The 5,739-nt window shown below is 43.5% G+C and overlaps 1 long non-coding RNA gene across 1 annotated transcript; it reads right to left on the bottom strand.

Annotated features, from left to right (window-relative positions):
- Window positions 1-1,122: 1,122 nt before the first annotated feature.
- Window positions 1,123-5,077, bottom strand: LOC139047571 (uncharacterized). The gene is made up of 3 exons (XR_011507227.1): window positions 4,762-5,077; window positions 3,906-3,992; window positions 1,123-1,249 (listed from the first exon to the last, which is right to left on the bottom strand). It is a non-coding gene; the product is annotated as an uncharacterized lncRNA (long non-coding RNA).
- Window positions 5,078-5,739: the final 662 nt, after the last annotated feature.

The following is a 5,739-nucleotide window of genomic DNA, read 5'->3' as shown; positions in this document are numbered from 1 at the left end:
GTGCAGCACTTCGCGAACTGGTGCAGGTGAATCGAACATACCTTAGGTGCGTTCGATTCGCCTACATCACACACGAACCGTAGCGAAGCCGCCCCGAAAAGCTGGATTGTGGATCGGATTGAAACAATGATTATTACACTTTTTTGTTTTTGTCATTCTCTGATTCTGCTGCGACCCGCGCGTCTTGAACACACTTCCCGGTGCGCTTGTTTGCATTGCATATGACGAGCCGTAATTCATGAAGTAATAATGTACTTTTGCACTGGCAATTCGAGAGGTGGCGCATAGTGAAGCCAAAAAATTTCGGGGCTATAAAAGAACGTCGGTTCCTCAGTTTTCTCTGTCCTATCGTCTATCGTCCCGGACGTTCAATTGGACATCATCATCGCCATCGACAGTCTTGCCGTAGCTTCCTTGTTCCGAACGGGCACGTAAGTACGCATTTCTTTTTCTTTTTAATTTTTTCGTACGAGGTTTTTCTTGTCGGGATTGTACCTTATATGCATTCTCATCTACGGGTCAACGTCGTGTGCGAGTATGTGTGTAGTTAACCCTTATGAAAATATGAGATGAGTTTCAGAAGAAAGTCTGACGAGTTTTGACATCAAAGCCATTAGACTTTCTGATGAGTTTCTTTGGAATTTTCTGATGTATTCCTAATGTCATTCTATAACATATTGGCCACCGTCTTTCTGTAGAATTCTTGACGAGTGTTTTTCTTGAGAGCATGAAATGTGTTCCTGATGTGTGCTCCAAAGCAGTTTTCTTGTGACTTTCTCACGTCTTCCTAATGAATCTCTAATGAGCTTATACATTAGACTGCTGGTGCTCATATTACTCCTATAACAAAATTGGCCACCACGTGTGGTAACATTTTCTCATGTGTCCCAATGGCAGTCAGACCTTATTTAAATATGTTACCCGTGCGTGACTGTCTTTGGTGCTTGATATATGCAGCCTGTATGCATGTATGTAGGTCCAGCGAAGATGCAGCACTTTTGTCAACATTTACATGGGCCCTACATATGCTGCATGTTAGACATTACTCAAAGAAAGATATTTAACAAAAACATTTATTGGGCATATCAATGCTTCCTAAATACAGAAGGAGGTTAAATGGAAGGAAAACACAGTATCAGTCTGGTTACGGACGTGATATTTTCCTTTCATTTAATCTCGCTACTTATCACTGAGGAGAGGCTGTTCTTGAGGTGGAGTGTCGTCATCTTGAAGTAAGTGCACGTGTACCCTGCATGGTAGAAAGCACAGAAAATTAACAAAACTTGGCAATCAACCACATAAATACACGCTGTATCACTTGCTGCAGAACGATCTGGAGATGTTATAGATAGTTCTGCGAAAAATTTATGTGGGGTCGGTTCACACAAAGTTGTTGAGAAACCACTGTGTGGCCTTTGGGTGGAGCAGTAACTACAGTAAGCAGAAATTGCTCTTGGCTGTAAAAACGTGCAACGTGGATCAGCTGTGGCGTGTGTACATTTCCTGAACTACTTCAGCTATATCGGTTTCCACTTGACAAAGGACAGCAGTGTCTGTGGATTGCTAGCGTGAATGAGAAAATCTCACTAATTACTTGGCTTGGAAATGAGCGTAGGAGTGTTTGTGCACGGGCAACCCTATGCATCCCAGAGACATCCAAGTGCCAGTCGTTACAGAATATTTGCATCAGCTACGGGCACAGTTCTCATACATTCCAAGCCTACTATGGCATGCATGTGTTGGCCTCCTGAATGACGGCATACATCCAATTCAAGAAATACACCCCACCATGTCTTGTGTTTTTATCATTTAAACCCGAGCGCTGCTTTCAGAGGGAGGGCACAAGTTGAAAAACAAATGCGTAGAAGCATGATGAACAAGCTTGCATAAAAATAATTTAATAAATAAGCATGGTGGTTGCTATCCCTCGTCATTATTGAGTATTCCTCTTTGTCATGCAATCATAATGAGCGTTGACTGACACATGTCCCATTTTTGGATGTGGTATTCCTCACTGATTTTGTTGTATCAATCGGTTGCCATAGGCGAACGAAACAGATAAACAATCTAAATCTAGTGCACAGCTTGTCGTGTCAATGCATGGTCAAATGGGACGAGCACACTGGTCCTTTGAGTGAATTATGGTGCTCTCCTAGGCGCATGCTGAGGCACCGGTTAGTCAGCGTGCCCAATGTACATTGGACCAAATATGCACGTGATCAAAAGAATAGCCTACATTGCCCCTCAGAGATACAAAACAAATTTTGGGTATCTTTAACTAAGCAAGCCTCCAATGCCTGGGTGCCTTTGTCAATTCACTTGTGGATTGCAATGCACATATATTTCCAGCAAAAATAAATTAGGCAGCATATGCACAACAGTCATGTTGTGTGGTCTCCCATCCCTCGCTGCGCAAATTTTGTCCTGAAAAGTTACATGAACTGATTGTATTGAAAATTGAATCGAGAAAGGCAAGGAGGCAAGCGAGGGTTGCTTGGTTAAAGGTGGCACCAAATTTGTCCAGTACGTCTCAGAGGCACTGTACTGTATTCCTTTCACATGTGGTCAAATGTACACAGTGCAGACTGGCTGGTGCCTAAATATGTACCTATGAGATCACTATATTTCACTCAAAAGACCAGTATGCTCGTCCGACTTGGCCACACAATCCGCAATGGGGCTTCAGGCCGGATTAGGATTGTTTATCTGTTTTCACCCATGGATGAAAATTGGCAAGAGAAATCAGTCAGGCACACCACATAAATAACAATAAGTGTCAGGCAGCCCCCATTATCAATGCATGAAGAAAGGCATCCTTTGTAGATTACAAGGAATAGAAACTAGTTTGTGCCGATTCACTTACTTCTTTTTATGCAAGCACCATTTATCATGATTTTATGCCTTTGTATTACAACTTCTGCCATCCCTCAAATTAACTGGTGCACAACACAAGTGCACAACGAGTGCTATTTTTGTTAGCCCTTCCAACTACTTAAACAGTCAGTTGTTAGCCAAGGTCATGTTGCGTGGCCTCCCTTCCCTCGCTGCGTAAATTTTGTGCTGAAAAGTTACATGAACTGATTGGCAAATTCAAATAGACACTACAAGTTTTGCCGAGTGGACACAGATGGTTCTCAGAAATGCACAAAAACAGTGATGGGTATCTGTTGGTATCCTGTAGTGTGTGCAACCTAGCTGTGACATTGCTGCACTAGACACACTCGCAACTGCTACAATGCCTACCAGCATAAATGGGGGCAGCTTGCAAAGAAAAGAATACGAAGAAAGAGAGAGAACAAATAGAAAGCTTACCAGAAAAGACCTCACTACTTAAGTAACTGCAGCACAATGAATACTGGCCTTCCTATTTCATTTCAAGAAATTTGAGTTCATCAAATGTGTATTTGCCAGTGACAGTTATTCTGAGAACAAAACAGACATAATTGTAAATATCAATGTTAAACAATGGTATGCACACTGCGTGCTTAGACCTGTGACATATATGGCACACTACACTTCGAATTCTTACATGGACAAAAACAGCACGTGTGTATCATAAGCAGAAAGGAAAACAGGGAAATATATGCTACAGCATAAGAAACAGTTCCAAACAAATAAAACCAATATAAAAATGAAACATACTGCGTAATAGGCAAAAATAAAATGGACTTGCAGCCAAGCAATTGATGCGAGAAAAATACTAAACGTGAGGACATGCGAGGTGTAGTTTTAACAGAACAAGATTACGTGTGCATAATGTCTACAAACACAAATAAGCAGCAAGTGGAATAAAGTTGCATAAATATTTAGCCTATTTAGCACGATTCATTAAGTAATATGTCGATACACTTATCCACTAATGATACCGAAGCCCACTTTTGTGAACACGTACACTTAAAGCATACCTGATATGTCCATCCAGATTACATGCCGTGCTGCTGCAGCCATGGCCACGGGTTATGTGGACACTGTTGTGGGTCACGGCTTCACCACTACAAAGCGAATTCTGTGTTAACTTATAGCTGTGGCAGAATAAGACCATCACATCGTGAACACATGCAAGGAGCATGTAAAAACAGTCACGAAAACAATGCCTGCACTGGTGCAGGGTGGCAACAGAGCACAAAGTCGAAGTCACTGATGAATGTCACGATAACGGGGACCCCTTCAACAAGGCAGAATTTTACACGCAGCAGCAGCGCATTACATGAATGTTTGTTTACATAACGATCCTAGAGTTTCTTTAATGACTTTATGTGACTATCCCTTGTAATGTTTAGTTACGTCAAAGTTATGGCAACACCCCTTCAAAACAAACCTGTACCAGTAGCACGCTGTGATTGCTTACATTTCGTTTCTCCTAATACTACTGCTAAATCGAAAACTTTGCAAGCAGAGATTATCTACAACGTCGAATCATTTATAAGCGAGGAAACGTCATTGCAGTGAGAATCGGTCAAGAGGTAGATGAGTCGTTATTATGCGACATCAGCAGAAATGCGGGAGCTCACGCACAAGCGCGCATGATGAACACGATTATTTCCGAACTTATTCTTTCTCATCAGAAGAAAACGCTTATCAAGATTTTCAATCCAGCATTATGGCAATAAATTCGCGCAACTAAACTCTCACACCCAGCAAGCTTCGGCATAGGTTTCACTGTTGTCGTGGGAGTTCTCTTTCCTACGTTCGCAAGGCAACCTATGCCCACACCGAGAAGCACGCACAACACGTGTGTAGTTAGCAAGCACGGTTACTGACCTTTTGAATGGCACGACGCGGTCGAAAAGCGCCCTCCAAGTTGCCGATGCTTCGATGTTACTCCCAGCAGACATACCGGTGCATAGTGGAGGAGCAGTGGCACGCTAACAATACGCATTATTTCTTCGCGACGTCCACCCAACTTTCCACGACAACCAGAGACAAAGGGAACGCACTCCACGGCATGAACATCGTTGGTCCACATTTGGCTGGCGCGCCACGCACACGGCGAGTTTGCAGCGAGACACAAGCTGTCTGTGGCACTTATGCGCACGCGAACTAAGTCATATTTAGTTACAGCAAACACGAAAACACACGATCAAACAAGCACATCGTTGCAGCTCGCACGCCCGACCGACTCGTAAACAGAGCGACAGGCTTATTGGATTGGATTGCATAGGAAACGGGATGGTGGGTGGCGCCACCAACAGGTCGGCTGGGGGCGGTCAATGCCTCGGCTAGCGTCATCTGAGGATTTGTGCGGCTGCCTAATTGCGCATAGCTGTTGCAAGACAAGCAGAACCGCAGATAAGTCTATATTGTAAGCTATAGTTTGGCATAGAAAGAAATTCTATAACGCATTTTCAGTTTGAATCGTTTCTGCTATCTGCAGACAGCAAAAGCATGGCCTTCGAGATCTGAAAATGTTAACCCTATAGAAAGCCGTTGCGGTGATGTTATTCGAACGATTTTCGCTTCGGTTACCTCTCATAAAACCCGTGAGTTACGCATTTCGCTGCTCCCCGTGCTACCTGCCCCGTCACTTCAATTTAAATAACTTCCTGCTGTCGTTAACATCAACTATATGGCCTCAGACATCGTTGACGTGATCTCCGAGGGACACATGTGTGCAGTGTGCGATGTTTTAGTGCCAGCAGGCCCCGTACACTCTCAAGTTCAACTAATGGCCACAGAGGGCGAAAAAATCGACCGCGCGCCGCTGCTAACAAAGCCGACCTAGTAGCATCACCTCGGGAT

Source organism: Dermacentor albipictus, chromosome 7 (assembly GCF_038994185.2).
Source record: "Dermacentor albipictus isolate Rhodes 1998 colony chromosome 7, USDA_Dalb.pri_finalv2, whole genome shotgun sequence".
In the NCBI taxonomy this organism is placed as follows: Eukaryota; Metazoa; Arthropoda; class Arachnida; order Ixodida; family Ixodidae; genus Dermacentor; species Dermacentor albipictus.
The sequence above is the reverse complement of the archived record's forward strand: the minus strand, read 5'-3'. Positions and strand labels throughout refer to the sequence as shown.